Source organism: Mytilus californianus, unplaced genomic scaffold (assembly GCF_021869535.1).
Source record: "Mytilus californianus isolate M0D057914Y unplaced genomic scaffold, xbMytCali1.0.p SCAF_8, whole genome shotgun sequence".
Classification (NCBI taxonomy): Eukaryota; Metazoa; Mollusca; class Bivalvia; order Mytilida; family Mytilidae; genus Mytilus; species Mytilus californianus.
The window spans coordinates 59,296,788-59,323,562 of record NW_026262734.1 but is presented as its reverse complement, the minus strand read 5'-3'; the positions used below and the strand labels follow the sequence as shown (position 1 = coordinate 59,323,562).

Sequence of the window (26,775 nt, the reverse complement as noted above, 5' to 3'; positions counted from 1 at the left end):
TTCTTTCTTGAACAAAATGAGAATTTTACATAATTGGATGTAAAGCAAATGTTTGGAAGTAGTTCTTTTCACATTACAAGAAGATGGATCCGTCTGACTGACATCAGTGACGTACAATTTATGAAGGTTGCTGTTTGCATGTGCTTTGGATTGCATATTCTGGTAAGTAGAACTATTAAATTGAATTCCACCATTTTGGTGATATTATCTGATATGCTCTTTTTATTCAACATATTAATAAAATAATTACAATATCATAAATAGCTTTATTCTTATTTTTGAAGAGTAAAAAGAATAAAAAACCTACATCAAATATTTATATTCATGCAATAATTTTCATCTTGTCTGTTATGTCACTGACACTTCCAGTTTTGAATTGTTATGTAAAAAAATGTATTTTTATATTTTTTATTCCCTCTGTATAAAGGAATGGTTATTATTTCTGTTGTTTTTGAAAGTTTTTTGATTTCTACACTTAAAGTGATTTTCAAAGCCAACTTTATTTGATTTTAACCACTTTAAAATTGTTTAGGCTATTATAACCACAATTTTTTAGAAGTTAGCATTTAGCTTCTCAATTCCCCATTTCTTGGTTTTACCAGTAAGACAGTACAAAAAAGAAAAAAAGGAAAAAAAAACAAGTATATATGCATAATGCCATCTGTTTTTTTTTGTATTTTCAGATTATAGCAAGGGATGAATGATGCAAATTAAATCAGAAGAATCAACCATCTGAAGAAAAAGAAAAAAAGAAAAAAACAAGTATATATGCATAATGCCATCTGTTTTTTTTTGTATTTTCAGATTATAGCAAGCAGCTGGACTTTATGAACCAGACTCCTGCTAATTTAAATATTTCGAGCCGGTTTACGGCAAATTTCGCTGTTGGTCCAGCCGGGGTATCTATTATAAGCAATTCAAAGAAAAGTCCAAATGAATATTATAAGTACGGTTCTCAGAAAGGCTACAGTCCGGCTGGAGAACGTGTTATGTTTTTCATACGGGCACACAATTAAAGTGTTTGAATGTTTTCATGTTTAATTTGTCTTATAACACTTGTTAGTAACATTGACAACCATAATTTGTGTCAAGATTTTTTTATGTTACATGCAAAGGTATTACTTCGTTAAAGTCAGACTTTTATATGACAATTTATAACCTAAGTGATTAATTAGATATAACTGGATAGCAATTATATTATTTACTTCAAAGTTGACTAGTAAGCACACTATTTTTTATCTTATGGTCTTTGTATGTAACATTGACTACAACCTTTTACTTTTCTGTCAATGTTACACGCATGAACAGAACTGATAATATTTACTAACTCCTTTGCTATATAAAGATATTATTGATAATTTAACTTGTTTAACCCCATCAAACTTCATCTTTATTTCTAAATATAGATATTCTTTTTTAAGAAGTATGTTTTCTTCATTGACAACAAAATAGGTGTCAGTCTAGAAATTTTACATGCAATTTTTAATTAAAAAAAATTTACAGGCAATATAAACCTAAGAAAGAAAAAGAGGATCAGTAATAAATGTGATGAAGAAAACTCTCAGGATGAAGCTGCACAAAAAATTTTAGACTTGCAAAATTGATATTCAGCCAGTCAGATGGTGATGTCCCTGTCAGCCAGTCAGATGGTAATGTCCCTGTCAGCCAGTCAGATGGTGATGTCCCTGCCCGTCTGGCAGATGATAATGTACATATCTTTCAATCAGTTGGTGATGTTCCTGTCAGTCAGTCAGTCCGTAATGTTCTTGTCAGCCAGTCAGAGGGTAATGTCCCTGTCAGCCAACAGATGGTGATGTCCTAGTCAGCCTGGCAGATGGTGATGTTCATATCAGTCAGTCAGTTGGTGATGTTCCTGTCAGTCAGTCAGTTGGTGATGTCCCTGTCACACAGTAAGATGTTGATGTCCCTGTCAGCCTGTCAGATGGTGGTATCCATATCAGTCAGTCAGTTGGTGATATCCCTGTCAGCCAGTCAGATTATGATGTCTGTGTTAGCCAGTCAGATAAGGTCCCTGTTTGTGAGTCAGGTGGTGACGGCTCACATGATTTCTATGATTTTGTTTTAATTTGTTATGCCAATAATTGACCTTTAGAATTTCTTTTGCATACTAAGAGGTTCAGGCTCCTTCTGATTTCAAAATAATAATAATAAACTCATCATGGATACCAGAATTGAAATTGTGTATGCCAGACACGTGTTTCGTCTACAAAAGACACTTCGCTGACGCGTATGAATAAAACAAGTAAAAAAGGGCAAATAAAGTTGAAAACAGGACTGTACCGGTAGTCTAGTGGGTGTTGGTTTTTTCTTCTGAATTGTTTTAAACTGGTCATTATGGGGCCCTATTAATTATAGATTCCTGTAGTTTTGGTAACAAGTTTGTCAGTTGAAATATGGCATTGAAAAATCGAAGCAAGAAATTTGAGAGTTTGAATATTATTGTATTTTTATAACCTATGCATGGATTTTGGTTGTGATTGAGGGTAGACTAATTGTTGGGTTTTTTCTTTTGCTTTTCAGATAGATAGTTGAAAATGTTTGAGACAGAAAACAAGAAACAAGAAACTTGTTTTAAATGTTTGAAATAAAATTTATTTTTTAAACCTTAAAAAATTATTATAAATGTAAGATTTACCAGCAGAAATAAAACGAGATATGGGGTAATGTCTATCAGACGACAACCTCAAAAAGGAAACCCAAAGAGTGCTTTATAGAAGTTATATAAACGGTTGAAAATAATATTCTCCATAAATGCAGCTGCTGCAGAATTAACCTCTCGTAGATGTGGAGCACCTAGATTTGTCCATATTTTGCCTTGTTTTTTCATACTATTAGTTTTAAGTGTAACTGTGTCGCATTGAGGGATACTAATACATGTATTTGTTTTGTACCCTTCTTTGTCAGTATTAGTTATTGAGGGAGAAAACAGGGGATGCTGATGGTTGTGTGGTTGTCTTCTTATTCCTCGGCATAACAAAACGGGTTGCTTACTTACTGATACAAAAATGTTTCATGTTGGGGAAATTTTGGATGACTCCCTCATCAATTGATCTATCTTCCGTCTTAGTTCTATTTTTCTGGTTATTTTGTCATTTGAATATCTTTTAATTTGGCCTTCCATGGTGTACCAACATGGACAAGCATAACTACTGGTACATGTATACCGGTAGTTAAAAAATATGTCTGCTGTCTGAAATTTAGGTGAATGGTTTCGGTAACCACTATTTAAATAATATCATTTATGAGAAATGTGGGAGTATAATTGTATAATTTACATTTAGATTGTTGTTGGGAGGCTTTTTATATCTTTTTAGGTCAATTCTGGCATGGTTCATTATTCATACTGTTTTGTGTCCACGTTACATGCAATATTTACGTCACTTCTTTATGACAAAAAAGAGATAATTGCAAAAATATTGATAGAATTTTTTAATGTGAGGGTAACACAATGAAAAAGAGCCTTTTTATGTTCAGAAAGAAAATGATTTTCATTATGGCACCCTCAACGGAGTTAGGGTGACGTATTGTTATTCTACGTTTCTTGTTTTCCTTATTTTTATTCTTCTTCAACATATTTTGTCCGCGCAAGTTCTCGGAATTGAATGAACCAATGTTGATGGAACTATGCTATAATGTTGACCAGCATTTGAAGTTGTGCACCTGACTGTAGAATGTGCAAGATGGCCACGGTTACCATGGAAACTAAAAAATAGATAAAAATTCTTAATCCTTTATTCACAGACCCAATCTAATGAAACTTTATGGAAATGTTACCTCGTATGCCTAGAAACACAGACAGTATTTAGAAGTTCCAAAATAGCTGCCATTGTCATGGAAACAGGTCGAAAGCTTAACATTGACCCTAAGGGAAAATACATGAACGCTGCATTTTCTTAAAGAGTATAAGTTCAATTCTAAAAAAAACTTTATGGATATGTAGCATGGAATGTGCTAATGTTGCATTTGTCTTTGGAATTTTAGAAATGGACACTGTCACCATGGAAACAACAAAATGCTTTCAGAAAATTTACAGAAATATTACCTGGCATGTGCAGAATTGTTATTTGATATTGGAATTTTCAAAATGGCCGCCGTTATTATGGAAACAGCAAAAATTGTAAAATGCTCCAACCTTATGAAACTTTATAAAAATGTTAGTTTGCATGTGCAGATTCATTGTTTGACGTTAAAATATTTAAAATGGATTTAGTTACTCTGGCAATGGGGGACAGGGTGACATCCGTTATTGCTAGCAATTACAAATCTAGTTGTATTTATCTCTTAAACGTTGCATGTAACATTGACAGAAAAGCAGAGGAAACCTGTTTTCAAAAACTTTCAGAAAGCAATGAAAATACACATTTGAGAGTATAGATGATAGACAATGTTTTGTGATCAATATATATGATATTGAATGTTGAATGAGTTAAGGAGTCATTAATCTGAACTTCGAAAAAGTGTCCATGTTACATACTCTAAATTCATTAATTGCCTTTGTTCCAAACTGACGCAAGTTTAAAATTATTTTTTTGTTATAAATAGAAAGACGCCATTTGCAGCAATACTTTGTAAAAAATTTGGAAGCTTATAACAATTTTTATTTTTTTTCTTACAATGTCACACTAAAGTAACATTAGCGAATTCCTGTCCATATATTAAAGATAGAGAAATATTGAATAACAAAAAACATAACGATTGTATCAACAGGTCAACATGAAAGTACGATTTGAGAGTACTCGCAGTTACGTATACTGAAAGCTAGTTAAAAGCCAAATTTAATCAATTACTAAAAAAAAATCATGCATCAGGTTTCTCGTTTTCTTAGTTTACACTGTAAGGTTTGTGATAAGTTTAGTTTAAGGAAAACCACTAATAGTATGTCAGGGATATTTCATTTGCAGTTGAATAAGCTTTTGGACAACGCATGTGCTTGTGGAATGTTTTACCTTGAACCCTCAATCATGGTCTAATAACTTAGATTTTTTTGCATAGTTTACATGTTAAAGTTTGTGCTTAGGCCAGTTTGAAGTCGACCACTTATCATAGGCGGATTTAGAGGGGGCCTGCCCCCCCCCCCCCCCCCCCCCCTTTGTGGGACAAATTTAGTTGATTATATATAGGGAACCACTGAGGCATGACAAAAGAGATGCAGTAGAGAACAACCTTTATATTTCTTAGAAAATACTTTTTTCGGAACTGTATCGAAAAGTAAGCTTATAAACAAAGTTCATATTTTTTTCAGTTAGACACATATTTTTCATGAATCATAATATTTCAACAAATGTTGGAAACAAATTTACATAAAATCTTTCTAAATGTATCAAATTCTGTCTTGTAAAATCTTATAGATTTTGTTTTTCGGGATTTTTCCCAGTATGTTTAAGAAATCTGTAGCATAATTTTTGCTTGTAGATTTTATATTCTGGATTTTTCCCGAAATGGGTAAAAAAGATCTATGCAACAAGTGTGTGTCTGATAAAAGATTTATATTTTCGGGATTTTTCCCGAAATGTGAAAAGAAATTATTAGTCATGAGTTCTAGCATATACTTTGGGTTTTCGGGATAAATGCTGAAATATTTGAAGACAGCTGTGTTATACATTTTGCACTTAGTTTATCTTTGTCGGTATTTTTTCCGAAATGTGTTTCAGATCTGTTTGTCAAAACGCTTTGCCAACATATATGTCATAAATAGTAATGTTGAAGATGATTACGGGACATTTCCCGAATAAAAAGTTGTCACATACATCTTTACCAAAATTATTTTAAAACTTTCATATATTTTGGGAGAGTTCCAGAAAATTAAATGTAAGTTTTATCAATTATATGAATAAAAACATGAAATATTGTAAAAATTGTGAGTTTCTTTATGAAATCTGCATTCATTTATTGTAAACATTGAAAAAGATTATAAAAAGGAATAAAATGGATTTTACTCTTTATAAATAGAGTCAGTTAGTTGTTATTTATTCGTTTCATGTGTTTGAGCTTCTTTTTTTTGCCATTTACTAAGGGACTTTCCGTTTATAATTTTCATCGGAGTTCTGTATTTTATTTTTATTTTACTTCTTTACTGCTTATCCTTGAAACACAGAATTTAAATTCCCAAATTTTGAGATTTAATACAAGAGACTAAATGAAAGTGGTATTTACATAAAACATATTTCACACTTATGTTTTGCATCAGCAGAAGTCTGAATTGTTTGATTTTTTTGTCGTTTTCGATAGATAATACTACTACTCCCACACCTAGGTTACAACCAAAATCAAAATACCGTTATTCATTTCAATTTAATAGAATTGTCTATTTACTAAGATTATAGAGTTAATAGGAAAACAGCACAAATAACGATACACAGTTCTGTTATGAAGGTCCCTATTAATTTCCATTATCATTTCTAAGTTATTCCCAACAATTAACCAAACTCAACCTTCATACTTTAATTTTTAATCCCGATTTAGGTTGATGCCAAACTCTATATGACAGCTATATAAAGCTTTGGATTTGAGTTTTGTCTATACCAGTGTTTATGTCTCGCCACAAGGTAAGTTATATATATACAAGTCTAAATTGAAAACAACGTTCAAACCTATGATTGCGTTGGATAAAAACCGCAATTTTTATACGTGTGCATGCAAAACAAATTTCTTGGTAGAGGGGTCTAAATACAGTACAAACAACATTTTCGAAAAGACCAAAAAAGTGAAAAAGTTTATTTAAAAAAAAACGCATTTGACTAACAGGTCGAACAACAAATGCTCTTAAACTCTGCTGACTGCCGTTGACGATTGCCAAAAAAAAAACGGATCACAAGATGTAACAAATTGATCTTTATAATAATTTAATACCAAACAGAAAACAATAAACTTGCGGAAAAGATGGTATACCGCAAACAAAAGGTGCAAACATTTTTAGTACACCATATCCGGATTTCGACAATTTATGTCTCTTCAGTGATGTTAGGAACCGAAACGGTAATTGGAAGGCTATATAATTTTCCTCAATTTAGGCTAGACTCTTGAATTTTGAAGAGTCGAAATAGGATGAACGAATCATATACACCCGAAGGCAAATGTAATACAAGCCCAAACGAAAAAAAATATAAACAAGTCTAAATTGAAAACAACGTTCAAACCTATGATTGCGCTGGATAAAAACCGCAACTTTTATACGTGTGCATGCAAAACAAATTTCTTGGTAGAGGGGTCTAAATACAGCACAAACAACATTTTCCAAAAGACCAAAAAAGTGAAAAAGTATATTTTAACCAAACGCGTTTGACTAACAGGTCGAGCAACAAATGTTCTTAAATCCTGCTGACTGCTATTGGCGTTTGCCAAATAAACGGATCACAAGATGTAACAAATGGATCTTTATAATAATTTACTACCAAACAGAAACAATAAACTTGCGGAAAATATATATATGTGTATATCGCTCAAAAATAAAAACCCGGGGATTTGCTGCAAATTCATGTGCTCGATTTGAATCAATTTCTTATATTTAAATTAGAGCATACTTAAACTTATATCCAAAATACAAAATGACTATAAAAGAAATGAGAGAAGAAAAATTGCACGAACCAATTATAATGTTTCAGCATGTGTATTTTAAACCAATAACAATCTATTTATCTATAGATATGACCACAAAGAATGGCAATGGTCTATGGCTAGATATAGACATATTTAAATATACAGACAAACACGTGCAATCATATATCGTATTTAATATGTATTATTAAATGAAACGTGGAAATCAGCCTTAATACGGATAAATCAACATGTGCATTACTAATGACGTTCCCTGTCGATATAAATCAAGAGTTAATATTCCTTTTCGGACAGGACTAATACGGGGGCCAAACATGATAAAGACCGAGCATGACTAAACCTTTTATGATTTTTGTGTATCCAAAGAACTTTTTTCCTGGATTTACCTTCATCAGTAACGTTCATACCTAAATAATTGAAAAGCTGCGTTAAAGAGAAGATATGTTGAATTGTTAGATGTATGCATTTGTTTATTTCGTATTAAATTGTGCAGAATTGTAGGAAAAAAACAGAGAGAGATCCATAGAGAGTACAGCATGAACCACTTTAAGTATCTCAAGAGTTGTTATACTATGTTCGTATGCATTTCAACTCTTTCGCCATAAATTTTCATTGTAACTGAATAATTAAAAAAACAAGTTATTTAGAATAATAAATGTTGTATAATTATTATAATGTTAACAATAAAGGACACACTAAATGAATGAAGACGACATACTAATACTTTTATTTGAGAAGACGTTCTAAACCAATTCAGTGTTAAGTAAAAGACATCTATCAAAACTAATAATGTTCTTCATCTGAATCTCACATTTTGATGTTGAAACCTGCAACATAAAAGAAAGCAAGTACAATATAACAATGAAAAAAACGATATTGAAGTAAAACAAACACTAATTTATCTAAATATTCGAATCATTTATGTTATATATCATTTCTTCTTTTTTTGGTTGGTCAGTCCAGTTCTGGTTATATTTATAAAACTATATTCGTTTTTATAGAGTAAATTGTGTTTTTATGTATTGATTAATATGGTGTTTAGGTGGGGAAAGTTTGTGGATATTTTCTGTTCGTCCTCCAAATGTTTTGTTGGGATACATTTTGTATAGCTATTTATACTTTTCTGTACGATATCATGATTTAAGTTGGGTGAATGTTCTTTAATTTCAAAACCTTTTTTTTTATAAATATACAGTCACTTAAATCAGGCTATCAATATTGAACCCAAGGCAAGTATGTGATACTTTTAACTGCCATGATCCTTAATTAACCTTGTTAGATGAAGGCAATGCATTCGATTATTCAATGTATTGGTAAAATGATGGAATCGTTATTTCATTGTTTAAGTTGCATCGTTCCCTTTTTGTTTCAGTCTCGTTCTTAATATATTCTCTACATGAAATATGCAATACATTTCTCATCGTAGTACCATTTGTTTGCCTTGAAATTGAGATTAAATTTACTACAGAGTGTTCAAACGAAATGTGTGTTATGCCCGAAAATAGAAGGCGTTGTAAAACCGTCTTAGAATCTACTTCTCAACTTAAGCAGGGTTGATGGCAGAGCCATATAGCCATATTATAGTACGGCTATCTATGTTTCATTATACACTACAAATGTGGTCAAAGTTCATTATTCTGGCAAATACTTTGTTATTCAAACCGCCCTGAGAACAGTTTTGAACATTAATGATTTTAAGTGATTTTTTTCTTTAATATTTTGAATAAATAAAGATAATGCTTGCACTCTTATTTGATGCAGGGAAAACAAACAGTAGTCATTTTGTACCAACACTGCCGGTTTTTGGAATATACAATCCAGCCCGATTTGTTAAATTTGCGTATGTTATGACACCGCTTCACAAATTTTTATAATAAAATTATGAATATGGACAGTTATATTTGCTGCGGACAAACTTTTTTTGTTATATGAACCATCCTGGGGTGTAAAAACTGCTAATTTTAAGTGACGATTCAGGATTTTGAAGAAAAAAAGTAATTCTGACACTCGTAATTTATGCAGAAAAAAATAGTAGCCTTCTACCAAACGACCGTTTGTCGGCATTATCTGATTGTATTCTACAAATGCCTTTTATTCACAGGAAATGAGGAAAACATTTAATGTGCGGATACACAACATGCACAAAGTGTGCATACTGATACAAAATGTCAGAAAAAATACTTCTTATATTTGTGCTTGAGATTGGCTAGCAGACTCTGCTCCATTACAAAATGTACGGCATTCGTAAATTTTTCCGTTTTAAATTAACATGTTGTCGATCAGTTGCATTCAGCAATGACAAATAATAGGAAAAAAGAATTGTATCGTTGTATCGACATTTGGAACATATGTGTGGTTTTTTGTGCCACATCCTACGGAATGTTAAGTTCTTTTTTATAGCCAGTAGTTTGTGAGTATGTTGAACATGTTGAACTTTCAACCAAACCAGCCAGTTAAAATTTACACAAAATCGTTTCTTAAAATTCTAAAACCCAAAACGCTACTTTTTTTTAAGAAGTGCTAATACTGCAACACATTTAAATTATTTTGATCCACCCACTATTAGTTTTTTTTTCATGCGATAATCTTTCAAAGAACGAACAATTTGAGATGAAGGGTAATTGCAAATGTGACGGCAACCAAGTACTAGTAGAGGCAAAAAATTAAATTCAAACATCCAATTTTGGATTAAATTCTTTGATTATTTATCAAATGGTACTAGTACACATTAACAAACCAGACGAAATTTTCACACAGTACGTTACACCCACGTGAATCTACATAATGTACTATACTGGATCATTGGTGTTTACAACGTAACATTAGGTCAGAAATGACGCTTTAAAGTTAACTATCATTACTCATGTTTCTTATTAATGTACGCACATCTTTAATAGACTCCAGACTAATTATAGATTAAAATATTGTAGACACATGTATTCTTTTTGGATGTATATCAGTTATAATTGTTGAGCAATATCACTATTTAGGAAAATTGTGTTTAACAATATCTTACCACATACGTAGATAACTGTGACTTAATACCGAATTCCCTTTAGGAATTCTTTACCACAGCCAATAGAACAGCAACAAATTATTAATTCCGCGTTGCAAAAATGCAGTTCTTCATCACATGTTCATACTTTAGAATATTTTCAAAAAATATAATTGTGAAAATTTTTAAAATATAATGACTGGATGGAATTGATAACAGAGAAAAGGCCGTACAAAGTGGTGTGCTTCAAAGGTGTACGTTTTAGTGGCTCTGGCAATGGCGTATATCATTTTATTCAAACGTACATATAAGAAAAACAACTTTTTAAGTGTCTACATCGTCGAGACAACACAGTAACAACCAAATAACCATCCTCTCAAATAACCAATCAGATATCAATTTCTAATGTGTTTATATTTATATTTTGAATATTTTTTTGTATCCAACGATCGTAGTAATATTCTTTAAAAAATATGAACACTCCCATCCGGCAATAATATGAAGCTAAAAATGGGCATTCGAGATACAGTAACACGTAGCTTGGTCAGGTCAGTATCTGTAGTAAGTATTTCTTGGTGAATTATGGTATAAACTAACTGACTTTCAAACAACATTTTATAAAAGGGTAAAACTAAAATTACTAACGAAAATAATTCTAAAAGTGCTATTTCACTTAGTTATACCTAAGATAGTTAAAGATTCTTCTATGATCGAAAAGTCAGAATCCGAGAGAAAAAAGTGGAACTGTAACCTAGCAATTAAAATACTACCAATCTTATTAAGAATAACTTAATAGTTGTTTTATATCAAACTTATAACTATATATTATTATGCTCTTGATTCGGAAACGTTTTCAGCGGTATGACCTATTTTATAACTGTAAAAGGTTATTACAAACTTATGATAAAATTAATACATTATTTAAATACGCAAATTAATAAAACGTAAATGAACTCCGCCTGTCCAGTGAAGAGCTGAGTTTTCAAAGGTAACAGAATAAAATAAACTCGTTTAATTATTTTGTTTGAGATTCAGCAGTTGTTTTACTTTGTGAATCGATTTACATTTTTTATACGTACTCAATTGTATTTGTTATACATGTCATCCTCAAAATAAATGACGAGCGTTTGTCACTATCTTATCAACACGATTATTGATATTTTTAAAAAGAACAAATGGTTAATATGTGTTATCGATTGCAAGTATAATGCGGACCGGTTATTCAGGTTTTCCTATTTGGTGGTAAAATTAATTGTTATTAGCAGAATTAATCTAATGAAGACATTTCATAATTTAATTTTGATAAGAGTAGCTTAAAACATATACGTACCTAGAACAGACACTTCTGTGTTGAAGAGAAATGTCAGACACGCACAGAAAAGAATTCCGGTAATAAGTTTACACATGATTTCATATGATTGTAATGTTTAAGCTTTTTAAACTAAATTTATTACTTGTAAAACAAATTAATTAATTGAAGGTGAAAAAAAAATAACTTCCGAAGAAACCACATAACATAAACATGTCCCAAAATTATCTTAAAGGTTAAAGATGATTTCAAAATTGTAATTTATATCATTTTTATACCAAATGCATTACTTATAAAACAAATTATTCATTTGGAGGTGAAAAATGAGCTTGCGAATAAACCACACAACGCAAACATGCCCAAAATTTGTTTTTACATGTACATGTAGACGCATTTAAAATTATAACTTACATCTTTTTATGGCATTTGTAAGTATTTATTAAGGCGTTCACCTGGACCACGTTCACAACATGGCAACTATATTATTAAGACTTTCTTTTTATTTACAGATGTATTCCAAATTATCTGTTTACCTTGTTCAAAACAATGAATGTTTTATAATAGGTTGTTTTTCCCCCAGCATTATAAATATATGACAAACAAATACAAAAAATCATGTCATGCTCCTCAAGGTAACTTGCGGTTTTACATTTATTTTGACAAACAAGCGAAAAGACCCCTTCGAGGCGATGAAAATCCAAAAGTTAAAGAAAAACACAACATTATTGCAAAAATGTATTGCAGGAATAATACTAAGATAACATTTTTGAAAACTAGTTTTCAATCTTTCTTCGGATGAAAAGTTTTAACATGTTTAACCCCGCCACATTCTGTATGTATGTGCCTGTAATTCAGTAGTTGTCGTTTGTTTATGCGGTACATATTTGTTTTTCGTTCATTTTTGTACATAAATTAGGCCGTTAGTTTTCTCGTTTGAATTGTTTTACATTGTCATTTCGGAGCCTTTTATAGCTGACTGTGCGGTAAGGGCTTTGCTCCTTGTTGAAGGCCGTACGGTGACATATAGTTGTTAAATTCTGTGTCATTTGGTCCCTTGTGGAGAGTTGTCTCATTGGCAATCATACCACATTCTTCTTTTTTATATTAAATTATAAAAAATAACTTGTGCGGTTGTAGTCGAAACTATTGTCTTTTTATTATGCTAATATTTCAAGAGCTTGCAAGTTTTGGTACATAATGGTTTTACAACCATATACATATAACTGCTATGTTTTATATCATTGGTTGATTTTCTCAATGCACTAATTGAATATATGAACGATGACACTTGCGGGGAAGGAATTTGTTCACTCTAGATGGCATACAAATAAACCTGAGGAATAATCCTAGTGGTTTAAAAATAGGACATAAACCTGGGAAAACATCTACGATTTATAGATTTGGGGATTTGAGGGTTAAGCGGATTATAGTGAGAGAAAAGTTGGAGACACTGAAAACATGTCACTACAAGAGGTAAAGATAACAAAGGTAAAAAGTGTACTAAAATAAAACGTCTACCTTTTGACCATGTTTACATTACCTTTTTTTTTCTAACGACAAGTGTAAACCACAAGTGTTAACCGTATGATTTTAATATTCCTTGACATATTCACATGGGAAACATGAATAACATAAATTATAAATTAACAGTCGCAGTTTCACTTCTAATATATAAACGACAAGAATGTAGCAACATTGATGTAATTGATACTGTACCTGTACAGTTTTTGCATTCTATTTGTCTTCAGTTTCAGTGACCAAATATAAAGTAAGTGTAAGATCTCGTGTGATTTTTTTTGGTGTGTGAATATGTTTCTGTTAGGCACACATTATGTAATTAGGTCATCAGATTATGTATCAATGACAAAGTAAAAAAGAAGATATAAACATGATAATTAAACCAAATGATCCGTTACATAGTAATGAATTTCCCAAATTAAATTAGTTTTGTTTCATATAAAATGTTGTCTCATATGCATTTTTATAGTTCGATAGACATGGTTTTGAATAAGTAATCTGACTTACAACTTTTGTTTGCGTTCTCCTTCATTCCCTCAATGAAATCGACGAATTTCAGATCACAGTTAAGTTATGCCGTCACCGTGTTGTTGGACACAATTTTTTTAACTGTTTTAAGTATACATCGGTCCGATGAAAAACGCATTGAATGTTTACAAATTTTACGATTTAATTAGACTCATTCTTACTGTACTACATTTTTATGGTTTCAAATGTATATCTTATCGATATATAACTATGTTTAATGTTTGCGAATTTTCTTTTGAAGTTAAAAAATCATATATAAATTTATTGTAAGAACATGATGAATCAACCGAACACATACATAAGAGAAAAAAAAAAAGAAGAAATTGGGTATCCTTCAGTCTAAGCACAGCACTTTTTTCGATCCCACGAATAATCAGTAAATACACAAACTGAATTAGAGTTGATTGACAGAGGGATAAGTCTAAATAAAAGAGGATGTGGTATGATGAGTGCACATGAAAAACCTTTTCATCCAAGTCACAATTTGTAAAAGTAAACCACTATAAGTAAAAGTACGGTTTTCAACACGGAGCCTTAGCTCACACCGAACAACAAGCTATAAAGGGTCCCAAAATATCTATTGTAAAACCATCTAGACATATTTAACCATGTTACAGACGGACACACAAAAAAAAAAAAAACAAAAAAAAACGATGGTCTAGCTTTTAATGCATTGAACGGATAAAGACTCAACAGATAGTCGGTCCAATATATAGCAAAGGAGAATTAAAAGAAAATTGTAATATGACGACATGATCATAATTATCATTGCTGGTTAAACATGTTAAAGGTAAAAACATATCGATGTTTTCTTATTTATTTAAGATAAATTCAGGGGATGAGGACAGATACGAATCTTAAGTTGTTGTCATAAAAGCAGACCTTTATTATTCAATTCAAAGATAAAGCTTGGGAAGAAAGTGTTTACAATGTGCCCAAAGAAAGAAGAACTGTATCTTGGAAAAATGACAAAAAAACAATTATTTCATTAACTGTCACGATAAATTTTAAAGTCATTATCCAATGTGAAGATAATCAGAGTTCCTATCAATATACAAATTCAAGTTCGATCAGAAAATGCAAGTAACTCCTTAACGAGGAAGGCTTTAGAACAAAGAGTATGGAACACACCCATGACTATACGAGGAAACATAAGGCTTTTCTGCATCCCGCAAACATAAGAAAAAGTAGACATTTTAGCTGGTTGTAAATTTTGTTTTTATTGCAAAGCGATTTTTGGTTAATGTATTACAACAAGGGTGATCTACGTGTACCTTTTTATACATCATATTATATTGGCGTAATATATTTAACTCCCTGGTTGATATTGGTCTCATTGGCAATCATTCCACATCTCTCTTTTGATATATAAACGCATATTGGACAGATCTAAGAGTTTCAGATACTAGGATGATATTATTTACTTATCGAGTGTTACCTTTGGGTTCTAGCATGTTAGTTCGACCAAGTTTATTTGCGTGATACAATATTGAGACTTACATTTTGTAGTTTGAATGTCCGTTTAGTATATATCCCTTCCCTTATTTTCGAACAACAAAAGGGAACGACCAGTTATTTCTGACGGGGGAGGGGATGGTGTTATGGTTTTTAAACAAAGTATTCAGATTAACCTTGAAGGAAAAAATATGACGATCATAGAACACAAAATTAATACTGATTGAGAAAATTTGTCTTCAGATATAATGTTATGTTTTCTTAAAGCAAATATAAATTGACGCAATTTCCCAGTTATACCTTTACTGTGGTGACCAATCCAAAGTATTTTGGAAAAAAGTTTTCGCCGAATCCGATTTAGGCCATTTATGTCTGAGGTAGTAATACCTTAGTATTTCAAGACATAAGTCATTATATGAACGATACGTATACTCCATAACATCAAAAGAGGTACATCGATTTTGTTTAATTCAGGTTTAATTATTTATGTATGCTTGAAGTTGTGTATACTTAAATCATTCTTAAATTTAGAAATTTAGTGCATTCATGTTTTTTTTAAAGGTGCATCTTCCTCAAATTGTTCTAGCATAATACTGCCAGTTAATATATATTTTGGCAATGACCTAAGAACATATAACACGGTTATCATCCCAGGAGCTTTGACCATGTATGAAAATGTGGTAATATATAACAGTTTTATATTTAGGCGGATATCAATGATCTTGTAAATGATAACATTGTTGACACTCTTGTTCTATTTAAGTCCGGATTCATATAAGATACGTATTAGCTTTTTTAACATGTTTAAAGAGAAAATCGTTGGAAAACACATACAATTAATAGTTTAATATAATGGTCCAAGTTTGTAAAGTAAAATGGTCACATGTCATAACACCAGCTGGTACGAATATGTCAGGTTAGATATTTATATTGATGCTTACATATAAATTTATGAATATTATTATTCTTGGAAAAACTTGTTCGTCATCGGAGATGAGGGGATTCTTTCCCTGATTTTATGTTTTGTAATTTGTTGGTCCATGTATTATATAAACTACCAGTTAGCAGTCAGATTAACAATTACAAAAGCAACGACACCATGTCGAAATTGAATGGACTTATTTTGTGTAGCTTTTGTCTTTTATCATTTGTCAACATAGAGGTCAACGGTCGACGTAAGTTTATGTTTTGGTTTGTGCGTGTGTGCATGTTACCAAAAAATTAAAGAAAAAAAAAACATTTTATATTTTTCCATAACTTTTTACATCAGTTACAAAACCTTATTTTTCTAGTATATAACTTTTGCGACAAAACATAAGCGATGACCATAAGATATACACCATGTGTTGAAAAACTATCAGTAGGAAGAACTCATTGCATATTTTTGTCCCTGTCAATTTGATCATTCGAGGAATATTCCTATTGTACTGGAAAAGTCTATTTCCACTCCTATATTTTGTACTGTAAAGCATTACTTTTTCATTGACGTATACTTAACAGATGCTTCCAATTATGTTTTTCTTAAAGGATGCGTAATGGTGTGTCCTAGAACACCTGGTATTGGAATCGGTCCATGTGGTAAAAAGTGTCCAAGCGCTGGTTGTGGCTCTGGAAAAAGTTGTTGTTTTAATGGCTGCGGTCATGATTGTAAAAAGAAAGTTAAAACGTGCTTTGAAATATGGTAAGTTATGTTAAAGATTCACTTTACAATTTGTAATACAAACATGTACAATTGTCTTGATGTAAATATTAATACAATAATTAAGAAAAAAATAAGTCAATTAACGTCGATTTGGTGATTCTTGCAACAAACATACTGTTTTACACATATTACAGTTAATTATTTAATTGAATGAACGAACTATGTATCTTCAGCAATGGTTTTACATATTTATTGATCTCTTAAGCTGATTAATAAATAACGTTTGATTGTCTTGAATGTGTTTATGTTCTTAATAACTCTTATACTTATGATTCACATCACCGTTGATTCACCTCACCGATATTTTTTTCATGAGCATGATGACGGTTGGCACTAGTGGAAAAAAATCCGTATAAGCATTCGAAGTATCTGAGATAACCCACAATCTGTGATGTAGTTCATGTTGCTCAGCTTTAAAATTTTTATATAGTATTTTGTAAATTGGTTACTCTCCATATTTGACATGACGTTGTCAGTAACGATTGATGAGTTAAATATCCTTTGGAATCGCCCTAACTCTTTTTACAATTTTCAACATACTGGAAATTAAATTAGAGATGAATGCCTTACAACGGTTTAGCTTGTTCCATATGCACGACATCGAACTAATTCCAACAGAAAGATGGAACTTGCGAGGAAGGACCGTAATAAACAGAAATAAACTCGTTTTTATTTTATGACTGTTTAACTAGGTATCGATGCCGTTTGTATTTGTCAGTTGACTATCTTTAATCGATTGTTCATATACATTTAAATATTTAAAGTAATAGTTGTGAAAAAAATGTCTTTGTGCCTTTTGATTGTTTTTCTTTAATGTTTGACCATTGTTTTTTTATTTAAAATTTGACCGCTGTTTTTTTTTGCATTTGATGGAATTTTTACATCAGGTTTGTCTTTGTGTGTGTGTTTTTTTTAAGTTTGTATCACAAATCGTCGTTTCAGAATCTACATGACTACAGTTGCATTCATTCTCTGTACCACCTTCTGAAAAAAACATCATTTTGTGGTCGAATTTTCATCATGTTGGACGTTTGAACCACCGAACCAATCAAAAAAAATTGTTGCAGGCTTTAGAAAAAATTCACACAGTATGGCTTAGGTTCGAAAATGGCGAATTTACCATTTGTTGCATTTGTATATACCTACATTGCCCCCTATATTGTCTTTTCAATGGTACATTCTAAAATTATTTTGCGTAATGAAAAACTATAAACAAACGTTGATTTTTAATGAATCATTATGCTTTGTACATGTTGTATGTATAATGGCAAAGTTGTTTACACTCTACCCAAAAAATTGTGATTAATACATAATAAATAAAAGAGTATCAAACATAACTGCAACTTTATCATTTATTTGCAAGAATATCATATTTAATCATAAACTATTGTTTAATTGCTGAAATAGATAATTTTTATTCAAAAAAAAAATATGTATTGAAATGCAATACCTGTTTTGTAAAACTGGTATCTTGAACAAATAATGTTATTAATAACTTGATAGAGGTTTAGTTCGAAATTAGCGAGTTTCACTTTTGTCGATCAGTCGTGATCTTTATTTAACTGGAAGTTGTTTCCATCCGCTCCCTGATGAACAGTTTTTTTTAAACTTGAATATGTTGTTGCTGATGATGATACTGACACAGTGGAGGTCAAATTGGATACTGACGATTTTTTTCATAGGCCATTTAAGAGTTATAGTTCTTGACTGATAGGAAAAGGGAACTTTGTTGTCGTTTCTCTGCAATAACTGATGAATTGTTCTACAAATAATTTTCAAAATTTTGTAATGTGATGTTTGATATAAACATACTTTTTTTTTTGGTCATTCAATTTTAAGACTACTATAGTAATAATTGCAAATTCTCATATAACAGTAATTATTTATCATGTGACTCGTATGCTACTTAGTATTAAATGACACAGTCACATATTCAATCTGGCGTAAAATAACATCATGTTAAATCAAATACTTTGACATCATGTTGAATGAAATACTTTCACGTCATGTAAAATCAATTAATGTTACATCATGTTAAATCAATTACTTTGAGATCATGTAAAATCAATTAATTTTACATCATGTTAAATCAATTACTTTGAGATCATGAACAATCAATTACTTTAAGATCATGTAAAATCAATTAATGTTACATCATGTTAAATCAATTACTTTGAGATCATGTAAAATCAATTACTTTGACATCATGTAAAATCAAATACTTTGAGATCATGAAAAATCAATTACTTTGAGATCATGTAAAATCAATTAATGTTCCATCATGTTAAATCAATTACTTTGAGATCATGTAAAATCAATTACTTTGACATCATGTTAAATCAAATACTTTCACGTCATATAAAATCAATTACTCTCACATTATTTAAATCAATTACTTTGACATCATGTAAAATCAATTACTTTGACATCATGCAAAAATCAATTACTTTGACATTATGTAAAATCAATTACTTTGAAATCAGGTAGAATCAAATACTTTTTTATTTATATCCTTTGAAAAATACTACTAAAATATTTTTTTTCATAATTATCTTTTATATAGCACGTTTTAGTATATTAAAGTTCGATAATGTTTAGTTATTTATTTTTATCGGTACATATAATATATTTTGTAGGTCATAGTTGCAAACACAGGGTGGACAGCAAACCGCCATATATAAGGAAGTACATTGTATTTGTTTGATATCTCGCTACGAAAATGTCATGAAGACCTCAGTTCAGTAAATTACTGTTTTAATTATCAAAGCTTTCAAGATTTTAAGATGAAAACAACATGAACCAATCTTTGTGGAAGAAAATTGATACGTTTTGTTTTTTAATAAAATTGATAGCCTAAACATTGCGTCATTTTACTGGTGTCAATATAAAAAAAAACTCTATGTGTATGGGCATAAATAAAATTCTATACAAACAGAGTAACAGACTACTGTCTAACCCAGTGTCTTCAAAAAATCTTATTTGACGAAATATAATTCATTACTTTGCGGCATCGTCGTTGACATATTTTTTTTTATAGAGTGATTAAGATTATAGCACAATGTTGACTGCTGTTTCCCTATTTTTGACATTTTACAAATTAAAACACAGCAACAAATGACAACCCCCGAACAACAGGTTTCTGACTTGGGATAGGCACACACAGAATGTAGCGGGGTTTAACAAGTTCGTTGGCTGCAACCTCCTAAACCTGCAACAGTGGTGTAACGACAAGTGTACTTGTTTATTACACGTCGAACACTTTAATAAAATTACCTGGGGGTTCATTATTCATTTTCCTATTACCATAGGTCAATAAATTTTCCAATCATGAGATAAATTTAAGAATAATCACTCTTTTAATGCGTAATTTAAATATTTACAAATACGACATTTATTTTTGCACCACCTAAAGGTCAAAGCAACAAATTAACAAATCGCAGGATTTTAGAGTACATATTTAGTTCATTTAAAGAATCCAAAGTAACCAAAAACAAAAACAAAAACAAAAAACAAATAAACAAAAAACAAAAAAAAAAACCAAATTCTTTGCATTTGTTAACAACACAATAAATGTTTTGAGTTTTCAACACCTTTAACATGTTTAAAAATTCGTTGTGATCTTTGTAATGGAGCATAGAATGGTTTTCATCTGTTATTGAAAATATATACTTTTTTCAATATTTGCCATAGAAGTTAGTTCAAAACATTTAGTTCCTAGTCAGGGCAAATATTTTCGATTGTTAAGAAATCTGAATACTTTTCAATAATTGCTTTGATTTTTTGTTTTTCGAGTGATAAGTAGCATTATTGTATTTCAGAAGAAAAGTTCTTAATATACTTCTCCTGCTGCCATTTCAACTAAACAAAATTGTCTACTTATCTAACATTATATCATACTACAAACGGTCATAATAAGACAAAATTGCAGGGAAACAGTATAATGTATCAACATTTAGTGTGTTTTAAGATGATTCCACCTTATGTAATAATGCTGTATTTTGCTGTATTTTGATTGAGTAAGAGAAATTCTATTTTCATCAATTTTCTATGTATTCAGATTTAATTTTCTCTGCCGGTGAATTTGTCATTCAGGAATTCCATGTGCCGGGGTATTTGCTAGCAAATACCATAGCAGATTAGAAATACATGTACCATGTCTAAAAATAACCCAATGTCTAATCTAAGAGGGCAAATTCATGATTATTCTTTCTTATACTACAACTGTTTTAGAATACCTGTAATACTGAGTAGCATACTGAAAGTAATCCTTACTACAGCATTGTCTGTGTTAAGTAGGTTTGTAGAATAGTGTAAAATTTGTTTGTTTTAATGGATGGCTGTGATCGAGTCTTATCTGTATGATTGTTTGATATATACTTTAGTAACGATTGAGAATAGTCGTAGTGTGCTTGGAAAGAAAAACAAAACTGTTTTGAGTCATATTAAACATTGGGTGATAAAGTATGCTACTCTTACATGGAGAGCTCATTTCTTATACATGTTTTGAGTTTTATTGTACGAATAATGTATGTTCGTTTGAGTCTTGTGAACTAGAATACAATTCGGATTAGACATCAATCTACAATTACCTATGCATGAGGTAAGATAATGTTATAACAGAACTGTCTTAAATGATAATATTGATAAATAGAAACTTTTAAAATTACAAATAACAACATTTTTTAATGGTTTTTGGATTGTTGACCTATATTCAATAATCCTAACAAGCGTACAAACGGAAAGTAAAACTTTATACTTGCTACTCATTAGAGCATACATCATTTAAAAATACCAATTTTCCAAATTTATCGATTACTCATCAAGAACAAGACGATCATTATAACATGTATAAGTAATGGATGTGATAGGGCATGTTAGAATATTTGGTTTTCACAATTAACTCATTACAGATACAAGGAATTCAATTGTGTACACCACACGCACGTTTCATCTACAGAAAGACTCATCCGTATAGTTGGAATCGAAAACGTTAAAATAGGCCAACATAGTAAACAAAGTGGAAAAATATTGAGGACCCAAAATTCCTTATGGTTTTCCAAAAAAATTTCAAAGTTTTGTAAACAGAAAATACTTGTTATGCCCATTTCAATGATAATTCATTTCAGAAGTGTTAACTACAAGGCTGGTGAAATTCTATTATCGCCGATTTCAAAAGGAAAAATCGTTCGATACATTGTAAATACAAAATAAAAAAAAAAAAAAAAAAAAAAACAACACAATGAGTTCAAACGTCATTAAAAAAGTAAATTGCACTGTTGAATACATATACTACTCAATGAACGAAGATATTTAAGCAGATAAGATATTTTCATCATGAAATATTGGTAGTGCAATATATTCAATTCACATAATTATGTGCTCCAGATGGTTTACATAGAATGTTGCATGCGTAGAATTTATGGTAAGTATAAATTGGGCAGTTTTGTTTTAGTCATAAAAGCCTTCAACTGTTCCGTTCTTATAATCCTTTGCTTTGAAATTTAGATACTTGGTTTTGAACGTTCCTGCAGAAGGTAAATCCAGAAAAGCGCTTTGATGCGTTACATTTATAGTGTGTTGTTTTTTTTTTTATATTTTTCGGTAATGAATTAAATCTCTTTTGATTAAATTGATGATAGCGTAAATAAGTCTTGAGACATGTTGTGTTTCCTAAGTTCTTACTATGGTTTTTTATTATTTTTCTTCCCTTTCCGCCGCGTTTTCTAATGAAATTGGCCGCATCGTTCTCCAAAACAACTTTGGATTTGATTTACTTAATTATATTAGAATAACACGTTTCAAATGAATATATAACTCGAAAACAGTTAGTAATTTACATGGAGTGTCTAGTAATGACAATTAGAACATATTTTAGACAAAATGTCAATGATCAGTTTTGACCTAGACCTTTGACCTTTTCTTGAATTTTTTTTAACCACAAAATGAAAAAGATGGAAGTTCTATTGAACTGTATGAATAAAAAGGGAGAGTTTCTTCACCATACGTGTTAAATGTAAAGTCTTTTTCTTCTTCGGGGAAACACAAGAAAAACAAATAAAACTTGTTTTATTGGTTTGTTCCATAGTGTTGACAACAGCCGATTAATCTATACGTACATGAAAAAAATAAGATACATGAATGTCATACAAGCAGGTTAACCAAATCCGGATTTTCCGGAAACATATTTTCTATGGAATTTTTCTGTTTTGACTGATTTAGTTGTGTATATTATATAAAACAAGCGTAAAGGAAACTTGTTATGTTTGTTACATTTGTTGTACAAGTACCATAACAAAAGCAGAATGTCTTTTTTGTAAGATGCTATCGAGTATTTTTCTGATATCTTCAATACTGAAGTATCTGGTATCCGATTTGGTAAGTATATCGTTATTTCTTTTCCAAATTATTCTTAATACAGACAATTTACCTCAAGGAAATTTTACTTTTTATATATATTAAGATAATTTTGTGCACATAAGATTTTTTTTTATCAAAGTTTGATTGTCCTGTATTCAATATTTTCTTAATACTTTAACAACCATACCATATTTTTTCCTGTCAATGCATTCAGATAATTGCCGAGGACTGCCTCCATTTCAATTGTAATTTAAAAAAATCAAGCATACCACCTATATATTAATAATGAAATTTTTCATCTACTGGTATCTGTTAAAGATGATGTCATTCATTAAAAGCAGTTTCCCGTTAATTTCAGCAACGAACATGTTTAGAAATTAAGATAACAAAATACCGAACTCCAAAGAAAATTTAAAACGGAAAGTCCGTTAAAAATGCCAAAATCAAAAGCCCAAACACATCAACAGAATGCAAGGAAATCAAACTGTCATGATTCTGACTTGGTGCAGGCACTTTCTTATGTAATATTTGGTGAATTAAACCTGTTTTTGTAGCTAGCTTAACCTCTCGCATCTATAACAGTGGCATTGAATTCTTCAAATGATTTGTTTCTAAATGATACATACTAAGCTCAGTCGAAGTTTTATTAAGATGTAATATGTATTAACCGAAAACAAGAGAAGTGCTGATAGAATACGTCTTATTTATTTGTGCTTTCGTCGAAACTAGAACCCTCTCCGAAATAAGAAATAACCTTAAGCCCAAAAAAATTTCTTATTATTCGATTATGTGAGGTCCTTGATACGTTTGTATTCAGTTGACATAGCCCATTACATGATTTTAATAATTACCTTCTGTTTAAAACACTAAGGATCTTTGTAATTTTGGAAAGTACTTACTCTATGCATTTGAGTGCAGGAACGACATTTAAGACATATTTATATAAAAAATATGTAGTCTGAAATTAACAAACTGTTTAATATGTTACTAATATTTCTGACGTTTATTATTTATGTGTTTTGTAACGCTATACAACTTGTAAATTTTATATTTATGCATACTATACTGATGAACTGTATTGTTCAAAGTAATAAAAAATTAAATAATAACAAAGAAATATAAATAAAGTTATATCGGGGATTACATTGAGACAGCAACGTAAATAACCAATGTACATCGTACGGTCATTAACAATAAAAGTAGTGATGGATTATGTTTTTGATTTGTTAAAATTTAAACATAAATATATATGTATAATGATAGTTTGTTGTAAACTGTCAGGTTTATCATTTACCTGGTGTCATTTAAAAATAAGGTGTCATTAAATGAAGATAAATAATGGCGTAATAAAAAGATTACAAGTTCTCCCTTGCTTACTATAAAACCTCATAGTTGAAAACATCACCATGTGTTTCATTTATAATGTATAATAATAAACAGTACAATATATGTCATATTTTAGGTTAAAACTGAGAACAAAGGACAGACAAGATGAAAGTGCCTTTGTTTGCTTTCATTTAAGTGTATTCTTATCCTTTTCTCCAATAACAATGAATAAAATATGTGCTAATATCATCTTCAAGTTTGGTTGGCTAGCCAGGAATACGTTTTACATGTTTTAATCATGTATTTTACCCGAATAAAACAACATATGCCAAACCAGAAAACGTGAAAGGCTTATCCATAAAAATATAAACAACAACATGTAATGAAATATTATGTAAAAACACAAACAAATAAGACGCACAACAACAAAAAAGAAGCCTTTCAGACGAAAAAGTGCTTATTAATGTGCGGTATTCATGTGCGTCATGTGTTAACAACTAAATATAAGTTACAACTTCACAATTATTTTTAAAAATCCACTTTAATATTGTAAGTACGTTTGTCTGACCTAAGGGTTGTAAACACTCAATAAAGATACAAGGCTCACAGTTTTTTATTTTTACGTGACGTTCTATGATTGATTCACATTTTAATTTAAAATCATATTTTGTAAAATGGCGTATTTGCATGATTTACCGGAATAGTAAAATCAACTAAATAAATCTCCAAAAGTCTTATTTTATGGTATGATATGTGAGCAATGTCTTTCATCCATTTACGTTTGGAATAAACTGATGCATGTGATGATTTCATACTAAGATTGGTGCCTCTAACTCATACTTTCATTGTCATGTTGACTTTTCTGTCATTCCTTTAAGTATTGGGATAATAAAACGAAATCATACTGAGCAAGATTCATTAATTACAACGCAAGTATACACTAAAGTGACAGATTTGAAAAGAAAGTCAGCAATCAAATAACCTAAACTATACTAGTCAACAAAAGAAACGATACAAAGTATTTTCCATATATCATCGTATTGGATACACTGTACCGAGGTAAATAATTGCCCTATTGGTATAATTTTTACAGAGTGTTATTTTCTCATCAAAACCATTGATTTAAGGCAAAAACGCGAAAAAAATTTTCACACAAAAATTCAAAAATCGTTGTTAGAACTTTAAACTTTTAAACTTTAACATGGTCTGCTTAAAATTTTCAATGCATTTGATGATATTTGAACACTTACCTATCATCTTTGAAATTAAGTGCCGACTTTTGTCATCATTTTCCGCAAAATAAATTTGACCCCTGTGTTCAATAACTCGATATTTTGTAACTTTCTAATTTGGTCATATTCTTTTAATCATATGCATTTGCTTTGTAAATGAATGTTTTTCATTGGATAATTTAAAAGAGTTTCCTATTTATTATATTTTATGATAAATTTTAGTTCAAACTTGTGTATCGTTTCTTTTGTTGACTAGTATATGTTTGACCTAACCTCTTGAAAAAAAAGTCGGGGGAAATACACATTTTACCAAATGTTAATAAAACCGCTTGAAAATAAACTGTAATCAGGAATGTGTCATTATAGCAATCAAAGTAAGTCCGTGAAATGTATTCTATTCATTTGATAATATTTGTTTATAGTATTTAATCTCCATCGGTATTTCGTCAAATTTAGGGAGCTCAAACGATTTTTGTTCTTATGCACAGGAATGACTAAATGAAATTGCTTTGGTACCTTAACTTTTTTCTGTACGGTTGCCTTCCTTGTATGATACAAAATATCCAATCGTGTTGAATATTGATATCAAGTTGCAGCATCCGACGTCACGAGATTTAAATATTAGAGATATGAAACGATTTTTGTAGATATACATTCGTTTCACTAAGTGTTTTCTACCATGATTTGTAGTTTTTTTCGTTTACGTGAGCAACACTAATCCTAACTTAAAAACGGGCAGAACTCATATGCTGTTTAATACTGGTATCCAGTTTCTGGG

General features: G+C 30.6%; 1 protein-coding gene and 1 long non-coding RNA gene across 3 annotated transcripts in view; one reads left to right on the top strand and one right to left on the bottom strand.

Annotated features, from left to right (window-relative positions):
- LOC127711258 (uncharacterized) overlaps positions 1 to 26,775 on the bottom strand; it is a 270,314-nt gene that overhangs the window by 166,216 nt on the left and 77,323 nt on the right. The window lies entirely within an intron of this gene.
- Positions 16,461 to 19,870, top strand: LOC127711273 (uncharacterized). The gene is made up of 3 exons (XR_007986629.1): positions 16,461 to 16,555; positions 16,908 to 17,061; positions 19,719 to 19,870. It is a non-coding gene; the product is annotated as an uncharacterized LOC127711273 (long non-coding RNA).